General features: G+C 30.1%; 1 protein-coding gene across 4 annotated transcripts in view; it reads right to left on the bottom strand.

The window, feature by feature from the left end:
* Nucleotides 1-21,620, bottom strand: part of LOC116775591 (heterogeneous nuclear ribonucleoprotein L) — a 178,808-nt gene that overhangs the window by 156,243 nt on the left and 945 nt on the right. The window lies entirely within an intron of this gene.

The raw sequence follows: 21,620 nt of genomic DNA on the forward strand, positions 1-21,620 counted from the left end.
AGGTTTAATTAATTAAAAGCCATGAGATTTCCATTTAAACCCGCTCCAATGCATTGATAGTTTCAATACAGATTCCATTCGATCTACCTATCGTGAATATAGTTTGATTAAAATTTTAATTCCGTGAGCGAAATATACCTACATATATACAAGTTTTTGCCCGCGAGTCCGTCCACGTGAACATTATAGTTGTGCTCAGAGCGAAATGTGTAAAGTGTGTTATAACAATACTTTTAGCAACCTGCGTTCAAGGCTTTAAATTTTAAATAACCCGGATACTGACTGCAGCGTCATCTGCCGGCCTGATTTGTGAACCTAAACCATATGGTGCGATGACCATGCGCCTACAAAAAAAAAACCTTCAAATCGGTCTGGCCGAGTTACGTGACATATACGCGTACAGTAGAATTATATATATTTATATATATATATTTTTTATTTTCAGGAATTTTATACGATATGAAATAGTTTTTTAGTTAATGTTATCTTTAAATTAACCCAAAAATTTAATGGTCGCGTGCTTAAAGAATTGATAAAACAATATTGTGTTTGAACAAATAATTTTTTATTTAATGTCCATTATTCAATAATTCCCTCTAATGTAATAATGTGCATATTAATATTTTATTTTTACCAACTAAACATCAAGGACTTATTTTATTGACTAGTATTTCTTCAATTTGAAATATAAATATATCTATATTACCTTCCTTTAATATATGATCGAATATCCAAAAATATCACGACAAATCATCATCTTTACGAATTTTTTCCTTCAATAAAATAACATTAAGAGCATATCTTTAAGCATCCTTATATGATATTTAAAACGATTAAAACAAAAGTAGAGAAGAAACATCTGAGATATAAAGTAAAAGATCTAAAGTATATTTACTATTCGTTTTAATTAAATGACAACAAATGTGGCAGCTTCACCATCACCAAGTTCTCTGGTTTTATACAAAAACAAACCCTCACATCCAGTTGTAGGGTCTAAAATAGATCGTGTCTGTTTACATGAATGGAACCTTCGTAATTTATGGTCTGAGACGTACAAGGATTAAAACATATAGGTATTGATAATAATATTTAAATGCTACGTGAACGTCTTAGCATTTGAAACAACATGCTTTATATGTCAAGGACATAACAGGCTTACGGTCAAGGAATATCGGATTGATTTAAAGCATTTGTACAACCAAAAACATTGAAAAGTATCTTTCACTATCGCTCATCTATTTTTCGTATAGACTTTTAATGAAAATTATAATATTTACGTATAAACGTGAAGTTGACTGTAGGAGAAAGCTTTACGTGAGGAGTGACATTCAGTGTCCCATAAACACTGTAAGAGACATCACGGAAATGTCTCTTAGCTTCATTTAATTAAAATAGTCATACATATAAAAAAAGTGATTAAATATAGTGTGATCTCTGATATAACACTATAAGCTTAATATATATATACTTAACTGAATATAAATAAAGGTACGATCATTGAAATAAATTCCAAGAATTGTAACAAAATCCTATTTTTTATATAAACAAGACAAGACACAAGACATCACTTGCACGCAAAAAATAATGTGTTCTTTAAGTAATAAATTGTTTAATAACACACTCCATATTATCCGCTTCAACTTCAATAAATTCCCTTCACATGTATCAAGTAATCATAATAAACGAACGAGTTTTAACTTTCAAGTTGACACTGACTGATTTAACGTTTCAATTCATTTAAATGTTTTAGTACATAACCATTGACAAAGAAATTAATAAAACACAATTGTAATCAAACGAATCCGGAACGTTACCGAATTCAATAACTTCGTGCGGAAGGAAACTGTAATGACGTCATCCGTGCCCCCAACGAAGAGGACTGTCACAAATAAACTATTATTTATATAATAACTGAGAATTTAACTCACATATATATTGACAAATAAGTTAATGAACTAACTGGAATTTAATTTAATATAAAAACTACAAGTGTATTGGAATATTTACGAACAGTTGTAAATCTTACCGACTCGCACAACTAAATAATAATTCTTATAAAACGCATATCTCACATCAGAGTTTATTGCTGCGCCGTCTCAAAGGGATATGCCATTACAATATCTCACTCAAATGACTCATTATATTAAACGTAAATTGAAATAAGCAATAATCGTATAGTATTTACATTGATATATATTTATATACACTTATATAAACCCTATCATATCCAAATATTACTTAGATTTAATGAGTATTTAATGTTGTAGTGACTATAAATAACGTAAGCAGCTATTATTTAAACATAGCCAATAACACGTGTAATCGGCGATGCTGCGAGTGTTAGAGCTCTCAATATAAAATCACGTGACCTAATACAGAAGCACACCGACCTCGCCAGTAACTGTTTATAATATATTATAAATAATATAAAATATTCAATTTATTTAACCTGTTAAAAGTCCGTAGCCGGACTTGAACCTACTACTTTTAGGATACTACGTCGGAAACACTTTTCCATATAAGCTATACGTGCCCCGCTCCTACTTGAGCATATCACATTTTTATAATTATCAAAGTCCTATATTAGTAATTTATAAGGTCAAATCGCATTGAAACTGTGCGGTAACAAAATTTTGCAAATTCCAACAAGAAGCGATGTAGTTTTTAATCCTAAGGATAGCAGTTCCGAGCGGTTGACAATTAAATTCAATTGAAATAACTTCTTTATAATGCCCTGTATAAATAGTATAATTTTTTTTATTCGTTTATCAAAGATTAACATATTTTTAAAAAACTCTTTATACTTTTACATATCTTTTTTGCAATATTATGTAGTTTCATTTCAAATTAGGTTAGGTAGAGAGGGGAGCTTGCACGGTGGAGGTGAGAGTTTAGCGCGCGTTAAATAGGGACATTCAAACCTACACCTGGGTCGCAAGTCTCAGGCATTGTTGAAGCTCCTCTTCCTGCAACGTGACGGACCCGGCACCCGCACGGTGAATCCATGGAATGCTAAGAAGTTTCGTCTCTAAATACACTAAAAACATTAAACCTTTTAAATTCTCTATATATTATATGAGAACATAACGTTTGTCTGTTACATATTAGATAAATGCAACGAATTTATAGTCAATACTGTATATCGAGATATTATTTTGAAATTATTTAATATTAACTGTAACCTCTCAATTTTAATCTTGTATATTCTGTAATATGAGTATATCACTTCAAAGTAATTTCACTGAAAGTGAAAACAAAGTCGAAGACATAATGATGAGATCAGTTATTCAGTACGTAATTGGCACTATACACGTCTTTATACGTGTGCGTCATAATTTATTTCATGTATTTTCATAAAATTCCGGTTTACCAGCAATTTACCGAGAATACGAAATGAGGATTAATGCTTGTCACATTACTGATAATTTAAACCTGACTTTAAATTGTAATAAAATATTTAAATTATGGAAAACAAAAAAAAAAATAAGGATTAATGAAGACGATAATATAATTCAGTTTTATCGGTAGTTTAAAAGGGGAGGTTATTTCAATGTGACAGAAAATATTATTAGCTTTAATGTTTTGTTATTAATATCAGACAATGTTTGTTCTGCCGTTGCTTCACAACTTTTTGCAGTCTAGTTTATCGTCTACTTGTTTTGTTTAAGTTGAAAAAATAACGTTTGGAAGGAACATATACAATATAATGCGGAAATAAAAATTACATACTTATTTCATATTATCCATAGTCACAAAAGAAATGTTATATTTTTAAATGTAAATAATATATTTTTTCTCATACATGTTTCCGACTAACTATCCAAGTGTGACACAAATATTATATTATATTATATACATACAATAAAGCAGCATATTTATTTATACAGATCCAAAGCGCTAATTAATTAGTTAAAAGACAGGAAAGTCTTTCAAAAACTCAACCGGGAACGCTAAACCGTAGAAAAATTATAACCGGCTCAACGGAACAATATCTCAAACTCATCCGTTAGGAATTTCTTCTGACAACTCGTTGAAAACTGTTAAAGAAATACAAAAAAAAAATGTATTCGTTTTAAATATATCCACCTTGCAATAGACGTGGGAGTCGCATTCATCCTCTCACCTGGATAGACGTATTATGACGAGGCATAATAAATTTAAAACAAAATTACTTCAAGCTTATACTCTAGCTACGGGTAATTTTATTTAAAAGTAAATTTCAAACATCAGTTTTATATCAATATAAGCACGTTATAAATTAATTAAATACGTCAGACGGCTACAGGTTATGAACAAATCCCGAGGAAGCTAATATAACCTATCCCGCGTGTAGCAAGACACTAATGTCTTAGACTCGCAATTAACAAGCCCACCTCACCTGGCTCAGTTCCAACGATGTGGAGTTGATTCACATGGATTATTCAGATTGGGAGCAATGTCGAGTGGTCGCGTTTGTATCTGCTGTGTTGTTTGTGTATGTTATTAAAATTCCTGTTATTAATAACATTGATTAATTCCATTTATATTATCGACGCTCGGCCCTCACCGCTGTACGTTATATCTTTACTTTCTTGCTCTACTTGTTCAAAGCGTTTGTTATATTTAGTGATAAAACGATTCCTTAGTCATACTTCGACTTAATTTTGTACACAAATTTTAATAGTTTATTTGTAATTAGTCTGATTAGCTCACGCAAACAATTCTCAGCCGGTAGAAATGAAAGTAAATTTCGTCAACGCAGATGAACAAAGAATAAATTTTTAAAATACTGATATTTATTGTTATTTCCAAATACAATTGAAAAAAATTATGATATATAACAAAGTAATATATGGTGGAACTGTGTATCTTATATAGGTCTACAGAAAAGTTCAAGGTGGCCTATGGATATACCTTAAGGTTAACATACTAAATCCATTCTACAACTTTTAAAAATAGGCATCCTTAAAGCGTTTATTGAAAAGCTATTTACATAAACACGATATCAAGTCTTATCAAAATAAATTACTTCGTTTTCAAGTCTACATCAATATCTGTAAATTACTTTTTTTTAAATCGGTTGTACTATTTGAAAGTTATCATAATAATAGTTTAATAATTCTCAAAATTAAATAGGCTATTTATTATTTTTTGTAAAGAGCCCGTGCGAAGCCGCGGCTGGTACCTAGTATGCTTATAAAACTGATGTACTATATATCATTGCATGTCAAGTCTTCTCATTTACATCGGGAGTAACTATTATAGTACTAAAGCCAAGAGATAGGGACCCAGTGGGTGGATATGCGCATAGTATTCTTGAAGACACCGCTTTCTATCAGAAGATTTTTCAATATACCTAATTAATTTGCGAACGTTTTTATGAAAACTTTCCAGCACTGTTTTGTGTACCGGCTATAAATCGCAGCCCTAGTTTGAAAAGTCCATAAATGCAGAACGAAATAGACTCGGGACAGTGTAAATATTGAAATCAAGTCGAGGGACTAACGAATTCTGAGACAATAAACTTCAATAAATTAGATAAAGCCCAGGTCCAGCAAAAAGAATTTTCCAATAGTACTTTGTGCTTTCTTCTAAAGACAAAGCAGCTTTTGGAGTCTACTTCACAGCGTTTGTACGTATAGGTTGGCTTAATGGCTTATTCCCCAAAAGTAAAGATAATCTTCTAGGCACTCTTTTGGAAAAAGAGAGACACATTCATGCCGTTGTGCGGGAGTACCTTACAAGAAATACATTTCACACACATCGTGTGCTTTATTTCCTTTCTCTGAAATAATGATATCCAACATTTAGAACACGTTTTTTAGATGATGCTAAAGAATTGAACTTTATTCCAGTAGTTTGATATCAAAGCGCACGCTGGGAACCAAGGCCAAATACTGGCTGATGTAAGGATTCAGATGCTTTAATAGTATAAATTGTGTATAAAAACATGTTGCAAATCAACAACATGGTATTTATATGCGGTTAAGTAATTTTGGTTCTCTCTACACCAGCTGAATATCAATCGACAAAAAGAGAACAGAAGAGAACGAGACTTGCGTCTGATGGATCTGGAATCATTTCAACTTTAATCAAACAAAGTATTGACTTTTACTCATCGACAAATTAGAACAAGTAGCTTCAGATTAACTGGCAGTAAGCTTCATTAGCCATAAAAAAAATGGATATCTGAGGACAGTACAGTACTCCAGATGGAGATTCTTATTGGCACTCCGCAAAGAAGATATTCATCTTCATATGAAGTACTATTCTATTTCTGGTAAAAAACGTTAAAACCAAATAAAGCGCGTTACGACGCAGGGTCCATCTCAAAACCGCAGCTGCTCTCAATTTGCTAATGTCCATTGACAACTGTAAATACTTCCTTTAAAATTTCTGACACAGAAAATAAAAAAAAAAAACATTTACAACAGCTACTATATAAATGCGATTAGATAAAGCGAGAATGGCAAACAACAAACACACAGCACAGAGCAAACGGCAAACGATAATAATAAACTGCCGCGTTTGATTCAAGAGACCACAAGTCATTCAGGAAACTTTTGATGTCTGTCTGTTTACACGATCACGTGGACCTAGTGTAGGCACCGATATAGAACGCGGAGTTCCGAAACAATAAAACGCGTTGTATCATTACATAATAAACTAAATATAATCAGGATATTATAAATAGACATTCAAAACGGAATATATTTTTGATGTTTAAAAGAATTATAACAAATATTATACCATCCATCAGATTTTTCAACATAATAAAAACGAACATTAATTCATAAATTTATATATATATAAAAAATAACATGATCATAGAATGAACTTCATAGTATGAATGTGATAAAAATTCATAGTTCATAACACAATCCGTGACGTTCTAAAGTCGAAAGCTAAAAGGCTCCACAGTAATCCCCGATCCGAAAGGCGAGCGGGCGGCTCATAAAACATGATACACATGTGTCCTTAATAAATACCACTGAATCCCGCATATTGCGAAGCCTGTTTTAGAGGTCAACCGATTTTTTTTTTTACTGTTATTCATTCCATTTATTGCACAAAGCCGTTCAGGATTAAAGTTTCTACATCCAACATAGTTTGTAATAAAATGCATCGTCTTATTGGATATACCATTTTATTTTAATGAAAAGTTTATGGCACAAAGTAAACGTTATTTGCTTTCGAGTTATTATTTCATACGAAATAATGTAAAGAATATGTTTTGAAGTAAAAGGAAATATCTCTTTTTTATTAGTACTGGGATCGGAACCGATCCAAAAGTAAATTGGAGCACGGGCCGACGTCAAGTTTTTAGCCGTCTAGACGTTACAACTTTAGCCAGCTAAAGTTAGATTCAACCGGCTAGAATAAGTAATAAGGGATACTATTGTTATTCCAAATTAAAAGTTCTTAAGGTTACCCATTTTTAACGTGTTCCATATATCTATTCACAATCTATCCTTATCATTTATGGTGTCAAGAATCTCACCTACTCATATTGAATTAATATTTAAAGGGTTTTTTTTAATTTAAAATTTGCTTAAAATACGAATAAAAACATCCTTGTTGCTTATAATGATGACCTAAACTAAAACGATTCAAGATCATTTTATATATTGATCACTATTTATATTTCCATCTTAAGAATTTACATTCTTATCAATATTTCAGACTTCCCATTATAAAGTTGAGTGAGAAAATAAGAGTAACACATATATTCATATCAAATAAATAACATTATCTATATGATTAATGTAAAATAAATCCATATATGTACATTTATATATAAATGTAAAAGCTAACACGATTTTATAATTTTCATATCATCTAAAGTCGTCATAGCAAAAGCTACACTGACGTCATAAATGCCTTTCATAGAGGAATGTGCGGCGGAAATAGTCCAACTGTTTTAGTGTAACTGGAATAATACACGTATAGTATACCGGAGTATTTAAGAAAATAAATACATATATACATATACTTTTGTAAAAAGAAAAATGTAAGGGAAATATTTATATAATATCAGATTCATTAAAGTTTGATCTAATTAAGTTTTACAATTTGCTCTGAGCGAGAAGAATTATAGCTGTCGGATGACAAGCTAAACACTCATTATTAAATATACTCGTATTTCAGTGAAAATAAAAACTTTTTAATAAATAATACATAAAATACTTAGGAGAATACAATTAAATTACATAGTTGTTTAATTGAATGGCCGTTATAAACAAGACAGAATATTAATAAAAAATTAAGATTAAAAAACAATAGCGCATGGAGTCCCTCCGCGCGGAAGAAGTGAAACTTCGTAATGATGGAATGGCGAGGGGAAGAGGTATAAAATGATTATTAAGGAATTTAAAGTGTTTTTTTTAAGACACACTTTTTTAACATTGCTTACAAGTCACAACTGATTGCCCTCACGCGTACGAGCGCCACGCATTCCCTCTCACTCCGTCTCTTTTTATTAAAGAGCGTTAAACGTGATACACATGACGTCATAGTTACCCGAAGACGTAACAAGGGCAATATATATGTTTCCTAACAGCTCCAATGTCGACGCAGTTTTCGTAAGGTTATATGATTTTCGTCAATACATCCAGAGATAGCTTCCTATTTTGATACACACATATATGTAATTTTTATATTTATTTACATAGATTTAGTTATATGATCAAATATTCTCTCTCGAGATATTCGCGTAGTAATGGAATTCCATTTATCTAATAGCATAGCCATGCCGTTTATTATTAAATTTAACATAACTCAATACTATACAATAAACAAAGTTAATAAATTCATATGTAAGACGTATTCTAGTAAAAAGTACTTAACTTTAATAGATAATTCTAAGTATTTAATTATTATAAAATAGTACACCTTGTTATGTATGCATTAAATTCCTTCATTGCGTCCTTATGCTGTTAAAACGTTTATTTTTCTGTCCTTTTAAAACTTATCATATTTCCTATGATAACGTTTATATACCTACATACATATATACATACATACGTACATACCTACATAGTAATATTATACCAATAACGATATTGATTTTCAATTCTTGGCAATCAAAAGTACCTTTAGTAGGAACTAGTGCCAATATCAAAAATATAATGAAATATATATATATATATTGATTGAATTCTAAATGAGCTAACTATTTCATCAAATCAATTAGTCTCTTGACCTTGTCTTAGACCATAATTTTAAATACAATCAATCCCAACCGACTTTATGTCAAAATGAAATCACAATTTTTTTCTAATTTTCTATTATTTTCTTTAACTTAAAATGTTTATAATGGTCTCAAACAGATTCAAACAAACACTGAGATAACAGACAAAGGCACGCTAAATCGTTTAAAATTCACAGAATCAATTTATATTAAATACATGATAGAGATCAATAGTGCATCGAGGAGTGATTGACGTGGCATTAAATGCATCAGTTCGGACACGGACACGGCGCACTGGCATTACACCACATGGATATCAAATTATGCTTTTATCTCAAGCTGTAAGACATTATGTTCTAGTAAATGGATGTTAATTTATGTAAGACAAACACGTGCCTATTAATTGACAGATATCTGATAGTACCGACCGCGGAAAATTATTTGGATCTGACTTCTACGTATGCCTTTATTGAATACCATTCTTAAGTACCCAAAGATTTGAAATAAAATATAAATTCAGGGAGCCATGAAAAGACTGCTCAATTTGACAGGTATGATTTTTTATTTTCATATCGGGTATATAAATATCGTATCTATCCATAAGAATAAATAAATCGTTACATCATATATTTTATATTTTTGGACAGCTCGTCAATAAATAACCAATGATTTTACCTTGATCTTGGGACAGTGAATCAAGCAGGAAAGTAATCGTCATAGAATTTAATATAAGATCCGGATGTATACTATTTTCTAAACGTTCCTTGATGCTTTGTCCAAAAGTGACTCAAAAAAAAACATTTAATATGATCACTATGTGATTGAAAACATACTATATGACTGGTCTATAAAAGTCTTTAAATAATATTTATATAAAAAAAAAAAACAAAAATTTTAAAAAATAAAGGAGCCAATAGTAAAAAAAAAATATGCTATCGATCGTATAAACATATGTTATTGGCTTAAAGATCAGTACAAAATAGACAAACGAATCTAAAATTTAGTTTTTTATTCTAAATTTCCAAAAAAAAATCGACCCGATAGACGCCAAAATTATTTCATTAAAATAGAACTTCCATTAAATACACGTAATGGAATAATCGCGACTGCCTGATCCATCAATTTATACAATAATACAAATAAAACGCGTTATCTCATAGTAATCAGCAATAAAATCCGAGCTTTTAAAAAGCAAAGCTTTCGTGAATTGTTTTTAATAACGACATAGACCCATAAAATAGGTCATTATATAACAATAAAGTCGGAACGCTTTTAAATACATAAATCGAATTGAGTAACATGTACGAGGGTAGTCCTGAAATAGTCTGTTACTTAACGCCCGATATGCTGAGATACCGCTATCCGGGAATTTAGGATAGTTGCAGCATTTCTCAGATTTACAACATATTCGTATTTCGGTTTTAAATTTCTCACTATTACTTTACGTTGTTAACTATACTTCAATAACTCTACAAGTGTACACGGAAGGATGAGATGAGAACACGTTGAGACATAAAACTAAATATCCATTATTAAAAATATTATCATATTCAAAGCAAAATGAAGATTGATTGATTCAGTACATCGAACTAGCATTTTGTTGTAAATAACAAGTTATGCTAGCATTTGAAATTGTATAAAAAGAGAATATAGTAATTGACCTTAAAATAAATGTAAATTTAATCAAAATATACGTAATTTAAAATTAAATTATCTAATATATTGAAACAAATTAAATAGTTAGTAGATTGGGACTATCATATGAGTAGCGTCAGACGTTTTCTTTACTAGCGTGAAATTACGATATAATATATTGTTAATAAATATGTAAATTAAAAATTAACTAAAAAAAAACTTTTTTAAAAAATATATCCGAAATTCAATACTTTTAATATAGAATCAATAATTGAAATGCCAAAGCAATATTAATGTAAAAAAAATAAATAAAAAATGTCCAATCCCATTCGTAAAGGGCGTGCCATGTGGCGCGTTTTATTTTGGCTCAACATTCGCGCTCATTTGTCACACTAATGGCACGGAGTGATGTCTGTCCGTCTGCGTCACGACTTCATTGGGACCAGTAATTAAATATCATATTGGTTCAAACGCATCAAGTAGATTAAATTTTTAAATAACAGTATTGTAATCATGTTTGGAAAATGCGCGTTATCTTGATTAACACGTGTACCTACAGACCCGTGATATGAAATAGAAATATTCTAAATAAAATCATCGTATTCGTTTAGTAATCAATTAATTCGGAATATTATTTTAGAAGCAATTATTATTGGTATTCGAATTAGTTCACGGATGTGATGTCATTAAAGAGTATTGTTTAAAAAATGTATAAAAACTTACTATTGAAAAAAAATCCTCTGTTTTTTTTCAACACTAATAACAATATGTAGATTTGTATCAAGTTTTTATCAGATCTAACTCGGGCTTAATGTTGCAATTTCACTTAAATCCAACATTTCAGGAAGCTAATGTAAGTTTTGATAAAAATAACCTTATATTTAAATTTAAAATACAAAAACTAATACTTCTATGATATTATTTTAATATAAGAAATATATTTCTAAAGAAAACACCGCTTCATGTCGCAAGGTACGTTCATTTCCTAACAAAGCTTTCCTAGTTTCATCGGGAATCAAAATCGGGAGCTTCCGAAATTTTATTGAAAACTTAACTGATTTATTTTAGGTTATTTTAAGAATAAGTATTGACATTTTATTTCAATGGAGATACGATTGAATTATTATAAAACAGAAATGCTCTTAAACCAGATAACAATAGAGGTGGCGTCTGTACTTTTATAATAAAATACTCATATATATATATAATCAAATAGAGCAATCAATGTTATGTATTAATCAGCTATTGGAGACTGACCACATTATAACTATGCACATACATAACTCATACATAGATGAAAATTTGCTTCAACTGGGATAAAATAAAGCAAACAGTTTGAATAGGCTCGTCTGTTAGGGAATATTTTTTATATGTACACAATTTAATTGCCAACAAACAGTCCCACTGGACATATAACATTTACCTAATTAGGTTAATCGCATTACATTTATGTCACCGGAAGTCATTGCACACGCGATGAAATTTTTGACAGTTAAGTGATATTTAGTAATTCTTCTACATAGACGTATGTACATAGGAGATAAAATAAGACTATTACCAATTATTATCTTTAAAAAACTATGTATTTTACTTATATTTGTTACTGATATAATATAAAAGAATTCCTAAACCCCTACGGACATTTTGTAAATTAATGTAAATTTCTATTTTTGAAAAAGAAAAATAAAAGAAAAATTAATGAAATTTCTATTTTTGAAAACACTGAAAAAGTTGAAAAATGAATAAGCTTTCATTTCTGAAATGGGCGAGAAGTTTACGCTCATAATTATATGCACGGTAAAAAAAAATAACTTGACTTCATCAAAAATACTTCGTGCGCAGAAATTCTATAATAATTTCAAATTATAAAATCATGTTAATGAAACACACATATTAATTAATTAACCAAAATTATACTTTGTGTATTTGAAGGCTTTGTTGGGTGCTAATTGGTATTATAGAGATAATTGTTCGCCGCTGACAGGCTGCTGTTAAGCTGCGAATACCAAACACAATGTAACAAGGACGTTTTCATTGTTATAAAAGAATAATTAAAGTAACGTAAGGATATCAACAAGAACGACATTACAGTGGCAATGTTAAAATAATAAAATGTATGAAAAATATTACAATTCATACTGTGGTGAACCAAAATTCAGATGTGCATCAAATTTATAAGTCCGAATGAAAACTACCTACCTGCAAAAAATGCCTACGCTTTAAAAATCTATAAACCATTATACTGACACAGGTGACAAACTTAGTTTACTCCAGAAACTTAAAAACAAATAAACAATAATATATCTGAGAATCATCGAAAGGAACCTCGCTTCCTGATGAAGAAAAATCGCATCGAAATCGGTCTATCCGTTTGAGAATTATGATGGCACAGACAGACACACAGACATCGTCGCCAAACTTACACCACTCCACTTGTTAGGGGGGTATAAAACGTATTTACATCTCTATAGCCTAATTAGAGAATGACCTCCATCAATAACTTGACACATCAATAATTGTATCATAATGGAGTCGAGCAAACCAAATTAGTGATACAATATGAATGAATGGTTCTGTAACAAACGCGTCTGTAACACGGAATAGGTGACATTTGTATTAAAATATGTCGAAGCGGAATAAAACCTGGCCTCCCTAAATTAGTTATTACGTTGTTGAAGTAAACAGTAACGAGATTATTTCATTCAAATTCAACCGACCAACTTCCGCTCAAATTACAATCCATTTAAATTTGATCGGTTATATGTGCGGAATATGACAGTGTTCCCGATTTATTTGTATGAAAAAAATATGAATTTATATCACAATGTAGATATATGAAATTTTAACGATACGCATGTGAATGGAAACGGATTAAAAATAAATAACCTTTGACCCATATACAAAAATGTTACATAAACTTATGTTTCGTTTCTATGGAACAATTCAATGAAGAACATAAAATAGTGTCGAAATCACTTTGGCACAAATTAATGGAATGTAAATTCTTTAATAAATTAAAAATTATGCACTTAACTGTGTGAAAGCTATTAAGGTAATTGCCGTGCCAATTAACTGGCTCAGGTGGGGGTCAGATAGGATCAACGAATTCAGGCCAAGTGTGGAGAAGGTACGTAGTTTTGTACCCTTAAAGTATCACTATAGAAACTTTTATATGACGTATGTGATTAGAAGAATATAAACTTTATCGAGATACCAGAGCAAGACTTCAAAAACACAACAAAAAATATTAAACATAGAAAATTCAGTCCAAAACAGATCATCATCTATATATGGCAGAATAAATTATCAAAAAGGAAATAAACTAGCAACAGAATGACAGTCTTGAATATCGGTGTTGTTGTACGTGTATGTGTGTGTGTATGGGTGCAAATATTTCCTATATTAATACGACATACACACACACATAAACAGTACTTAGCTAATTCCACTCGCTGACTAATCGAGCATCTCAAGATACCGAATTATAAATCATGACAACAGCCCATAAACGTCGCACTGAAAGATCTATGGGGGACCTTCCGCAAATCATTTACGTTAAATATTATTGAAAGTGAATTATGTTAATTTCATACAAATCAATGTAACAAATAGTTCAATGTAAGTAATCTTATATTTATTACGTAATCGTTTCTCTTCCATACATTTCCATACATCCATTTATCAGTACTAGCACTACTATGACTATTACTATGTTTGCTTGTAATACTTCCGGATATTATTGTTTTGTTTGAATACTTAATTGATAATTTTAAAAATAAAATCTAGGAATATGTACGAAATGATCTTAAAGACATCCTCTTATAATAAATAACATTAATAAAAAAACCTTTACCTATAATTGACATCGATTCCATTTATTTGATTTTGATAGATATTTTAAGCAAACCGAAAACTATATGAATCTGTTTTATTATTATTATGTTTATTAACTAACCATATACAATATAAAACAAAACAGGTGAACTAAAGTCGTTACATCGAGGCGAGTCCTACCAATCAACCTTAGGGCTATAGAAAATCTTGTTTGTTGATATAAATGGTACATACAATAGATAAGAACACACAAATATATAAACATATAATGTTTATAAACCGAAAAATATTTATACAAAATAAGTGATAACGTGGACAGTTCAACGTTCTCAGTTAAATAAATAAATTTAATTAATAATTGTTTAATCATTCGCTATATATTATAAAGGATAGTATGCACTATGTAGTTTAATGTACTTAAATAATAATAAAAATTAGTACATTTATAAATAACGCTACGGAAAATGAACTGGGTCCAGTGTCATCAATCAAGCAGCAATGTCTGACGGAAAAGTTGTGACACTCGACTGTATTCTTTATATTACTTATAATTAGTATAGATGATAGATTATAATCAGGCATATAAAAGAAACGAACTTTGCAGAAGGCAAGGGGAAACCACTGCAACAATCTTCCCAAAGAAAGTCATCATGTATACGGATCACTGATGACCAAGACGAATCTAAGACTCTTGCGACGACGAAGACAAAGATTTAAAAAAAAAGATAAATAGAGATAACTCCAAGCATCTTCTCACATTACACCACACGTATGTGAAAATAAAATTAATTCATACGTTATCCTCAACACAATCTATATTATCGTTAAATATAAAGTATAAAAGACAGCAGAGGAATGTTTATTTTACCAGCGTTTATGTCCTTCCACTTACAATCAGAAAATCTTGAAGGAAACAGTATATCGTCTTTTAAAGAGTTGGACTTACCCTCTAAGACAGGTGGGATAGCCGAAAACTACCAATTTCAAATAATAAATAAATCCAGACATGAATCTTAACAGAACTTCTCATTATGTTTACAAAGAAAATGAAAAACTACAAATAACTTTTATCATCTAACTTATCAGTCATATTTCATTAAAATATAAAAATCATCAAATAGTAACACAATATTATAATATAACGATACTTGTTCTTATATATTATTAAATATATACACATATAAACACATTTTATTACTTAATTACGCTATATATAACTATTCAAGGAAACACAATTCGTCCCGCTCCACAAAATATTCTCTTTGAAAACAAATGTATCTTATATCTTCCGAGAATTGTTCTTAGTAACATTTGTAAAACATCTGTCGTATTATCAATTATACAACATTATTAATATCTTTATGAAACGTGATTGAAACAAGAAACAAATTTAAATGAATCACAGTACTCTCGTTACTTGAGAGTGTTTGCTTTTTTTAAGTACGTAAAATATTTAAATTTCGTGACTACAGTCTATAATTTCGTTCTAATGACACAGTCTACGTATAAAATTAATTATAGTTAGTTAATTGTGAGAAATAACATCTGACTTATATCTAACACTATGCTATGGTCACACTCGTTAAAACAGACATATCGAATAAATTGTTACTCTTAATCGATTTTCAATAGAATCATCTGAAGTAGTGTACTTACGTTTAGAGTTACAAGATTCGTAACAGGCGAATTATATTAAGAGCCAAGAAACACGTCCTAAAGGCGTCCTTCAAATACTATGTCAAGTTGTTTTATAAGAAAGTAGCCGAATGATTATTTTACAGTAGAATTGTGTACAGCAGTGAGGCTTTATAAAGTTTATATATAAGGTACATAATAATAATATGGGAAGCAAAAACTTTGCGTCCTTTATAAGTGAAATGAACTTAGAATTTAACACATTTAATGTTAATACCCCGCGAGAATGCATAAAATTATTTTTTTATCTTCTTTCTTGGTTCTATGTCCCCTAGATGGGGCAGAGGGCATCCACAGTACGTCACCATCTCGTTCGAATTTTTTTATAATATATTAGAATTACATTATAATTACACACACTGCTATAACTTTTACACATACATACAAAACGTCAATCCGTGAAGGTTCCTTTACGTGTGTGTTGTCACTAAACGTCAAACATAATGACATATCTGTTGTTATATTGATCTCTAAATAATATATTAATCATGATCAAGCATCGACTGATCGACGATATCTAATACATATAACTTTAACGAAGTGTTCCCTAAATACACTCCTATATTTTATTGTAGTAAAAATGCAAACTATCATACCGAAGGTTACGCAAGATTTCATCCTACTATGATACGGTACACATATTAAGGCGTAACGAACGGGGCGTAAATGACGTCATAAATCTATTGTCACGTGCGCACTATAAAATGGCCATAAATTATGACAAATCTCAAACTATTAACCTACAATAGCATCAAAGGATATAACTATAAGATGTACAATACTACTAAAACATCTGAGGGACTGTGATTTATAATGACACAGAATTAAAACTATTATGAGATATAATAAATTTCAATATCTAAAAGCAAATAGAGTTGCATTATACTGACGGTACATAAATCATCAAGTCGTCAGTATATATACACATATATAAGACATGATTACTGTGACAGGCCAATTCTGAACAGGGTTTTAGAAGTTGTGAAGACTACTCGTAAATGCTTTTTTTTGGAAGCAATTTTATTACGAACTAAAAAGCTTCATAAACTTTTTTATATTTATAATTTAAATCGAATTCACGGTAGGAATTAATACTATTAATGTGTATACATAATTTAAGCCGATTTTACTGTATTCAATCATTAATGGACCTTATTCATTGTAAAGGCCAACACACAAAAATTCTGTAAATAGTGCAGTACGAGATAGCTTACGATTTAATCAAGTTATTACTGAAAATTACATATTTGGCGGAATTATTATATGAGATTACACGATATTCAATAAACAAGCCGGCGCGGCGGTAGAGTATACATAAAATAATTAAAAAAAAATAACACATAATCAGAGGATTTAACGGAAATAAAACGCGCGGGCGGAAATTAAAATTTTATTATTTTATATAAAATCCAACGTGATCCATTAAACTTATAAAAGCAAATTTAACGCACAACAAACTCTTTAATCCGATGCAGATTGTGAAGCGATGTTTCATTTTATCTGTGTGCGTATATTTTTATAGCGTATCGCTAAAATTACGTGGATTACATGCGCATATTTATAAACAAAAGTGTGTTGGACGTAACGTAATTAATCTACTGCGTATGAGAGAATATATTTAAGTTTAGTCACAGCTCCGGGATTCGATACTAGATGTCCTCTAGCTAATAGAAAAAAAGATAACTATATATATAAGGATAAGAATTATAGAAATATCATCATCATCAGCTTATAGGAGCCCACTGCTGAGCAAAGGCCTCTTCTCACATGGAGAAGGTATAGAAATATATCAAATCTAAATACAAACTATAGTCTAAAAAATAAGTAAATTACTAAGTAATATAGGCTTTCTTTAGCCACAGTTGAATTACACGGTTTGTATTATTATGAAATTCCTATAACAAATATTAGTTATTGCCCGCGACTTCACCCGAATTGGACTTGGGATTTAAATTCAGAGATACATGTGTGAAGTGGGTTATAATAATGCATGTTTAACCTATCGGACAGCGACATCTAGCGTGTACAGATATGAATGTATACCGAAATAAATTATAGTCCATGACTTATACTGCTTTCTAAGCGTCATTTCTTTTAAATTTCAATATAATGCGTAAAGTAGTTTTTGCGTGTAAGTGTAACAAACATACATACATCCACACATTAATACAGACTTCGCAATTTATAATATCAATAGAATTATTTTGGTTGTTCTTTTTCGAGGGACTATGACATTGACGACAGAATTCGTAAATCTTTTCCAATTTATCTATTGTCTAATGTAATTTAAAAATATATTTTTTTTTGATTCACTTGATTATCTATTTATAACGAAAGTCAGAAGTAATTTTTTTTTTGTTTTACTTGTAATTTTTTTAGATTTAAGACTTTCGCGAGTATTCATTTAAATGAAACTAATATTTTTTCGCATGACTCCCGACTTTTCGGTTACTTTTCAGCAACCGTGATCATACTAGATGTGAATGACATTGTCATAGGGAGTATGTAGTTTTTAAAATAATAAAATACGCGTAGTATAATCCGAAAAATATTAGTTTCATGTTAATTTTTATTCCAAATTATAATCACGATATCTGATTGTATTGTTCCGTAAACCTACACACAAAGAAAATGCATTCAAGATAATGTGTATGATAAGGTTATTTATTAAATAATATTTTTTTATTATAATCTGGACGAAAACTTAGATCGCTCTAGGTTAAGATGACTGAGCTGGACTAAGACGCTGAGGTCATCAGTAAATAAACGCTTTTCAATATATAATCTCCAGCCCAGATATCGTTCCGCAAACATTGTTATTGATACCAGCAAATATTTTAACTACGCATATAAATTTCAATCGCATATAAATATTTATTCAACGAATACATTCCGCACTACCGCGTCTATTCTGCAATCGTAAATTTAGTGTTATTCGAGTTTAGTAATACACTAAAATAATAACAAAGGCTCAGACGATTGAAAATTTCAACGGTTTAAAGATGGCGAAGTACCAACTGTGATGTGCTTCATTCTAAGAAATTAATATTCATATTTACGCAATTTTATCTGTTTCAAAAATTTTATCTGTTTCACTGAATATAAACATTTTTATCCCAAATCTAAATCTCGAAATGTTGAAAGTTTAAATTGAGTTCAAATTAAGGTTTACATTATTATCGAAGTATTAAAACTTTTTGTTCAATAGCATTATAAAGCAATGTAAAAATTTATTCATTAATAAAGGTATATATGTATGTATGTATATATATATTAAAATTCCAATTAACCTTTATTAAATATAAAACGTGTGATATTAATTTATTAATATATTTAAACTGATTTACAAAAGCTGATGTCAAAATATATTAAAATTATAATCATTGTGATCGGGATAAGGTAATTAGCAATAATATATGACAGAGACGAAACCTCTTATCATTCCGTAGATTCACCGTGCGCGGGTTCCGGATCCATCGTTGCAGGGAGAGGAGCTTCAACAGTGCCTGGGACTTGCGACCCAGGTGTAGGTTTAAGAGGACCCTATCTAACACATATAAGTAGGCTAGGAACATATAATTGAGTTACGTCTGATATAATAATTTTAATAACTCTGTTTTATTTTTCTTGAAATTTGATTTACGGCAGTAAGTAAGTTATGTAATTAATACTAGAATAGACAAGATGTTTAATAGCAAACACGATGTATTCGTCAATCATATGGATACATTTTTAAAATACTATAATATATAGGTATACATTATTATTTCGAGTCTTTGTTGGCGGTTGAAATTATCAAAATAAAATTAAATGAAATGCCTTAATAAATACTTTTTACTGGAAGTATATTACGATGTTCGTACATAGTTGAGATTAAATATGATACAGTTCACAATATACACTTTGTTTTCACCGTGACTTCACTCGCGTAAAGTATGTAATAATTTTATATTTCGGGTAACGGTCGTCTTTGATTTCAATGTCAATGAATACAGTAATTGCCAAGACGTGTCCTAAACTTCACAATATATATGCTAATATTGGTTACGATACGATGCACAGTTAAGGCATAACGACGTAACGAACATACAAACTCACTTTCGCTTCAACATTACATATGTGTAATAATAAATAACATGTCAAATATTACATTTAAATAAATTTGAGTATTCTTATTTTTCTCTTTAATTTCAAAAGATATTTTTTTATATCTCTCATGAGCCAAACAAATCTATTGTATCCTATGTATTTTTACACCACGTTATATAACTTTATGTAAGCCATTAATTATGTGGTCCAAAATGATTATATTTCATTGTATTATAATAGTAACATTTTTCACACCTAAATAATTCATCTCAATGAGTGTCACAATAATTTTTCTATTGTCAGATCTGTCAAAATATTTCAAAGCGACCAATGGCTATGTTTAATTTCTTGGCGTCGTAATAACCCCGCCTCTAGAAGTCGCATGCGCATGACTCACTGACAAATTACTAGTATAGAAGCTTTTCCACTAGACTACCAGACTCGCCTAAAATAGCACACTAAATATGTCATTCAGGTGATGCAAAAAATCTTGAATGCTCTGACAGGGAATTAGTTCACAATTCGTTACAACCGTTTGTCTTACTGCGGTAATAAAGAGTTAATCCTAATAATTTAAGCAAATAATTTGTTAGCTATTCGTTATCGTCCTCAGTATATTAGCGGCCATTTCTTCGATTGCATACTTTAGTGTGGACAAATTTTAACGATTTTTTTAATTTAATATTACGATATAACCGGCAGGCCAGCATATGGTTAAAACAGGTTTTTTTAAATATATTTATACGTATTGATTATTGTTATTATACTGTTCTAATAAAATCTTATTTAATAACATATATAGACTATGTCATAAATCATAAAATTGTACTGAAGGATTAAATATTTTATGTATATGTGCATGGTTTCACATTGCTCATCGTAAATATTATACTATTTTCCGGCAAAAAAAATTGCTTGTCGATAAAGGCAAATGTATCGATAAAAAGAATAGAAATTACGTGGCAACTAGCAAAACTGAAATAGGTTACATGTTTTTAGGTCGTCAGTTTCAACGGTACATGGCAACTTAGCCCCTAAATTTCCGGTTATAAAAATAACAAATTTTTTTGTCACAACCACACTGGATCCTTTTGAATATCTGATAAGAATTTATATTGTATTAAAAATAAACATATATAAAATCTAGTTACGTGTTGTAAATTATACGAATTTGTTTTCAGATTAGATAATTATTTAA

The sequence above is a fragment of the Danaus plexippus genome, chromosome 27 (assembly GCF_018135715.1).
Source record: "Danaus plexippus chromosome 27, MEX_DaPlex, whole genome shotgun sequence".
NCBI lineage: Eukaryota > Metazoa > Arthropoda > Insecta > Lepidoptera > Nymphalidae > Danaus > Danaus plexippus.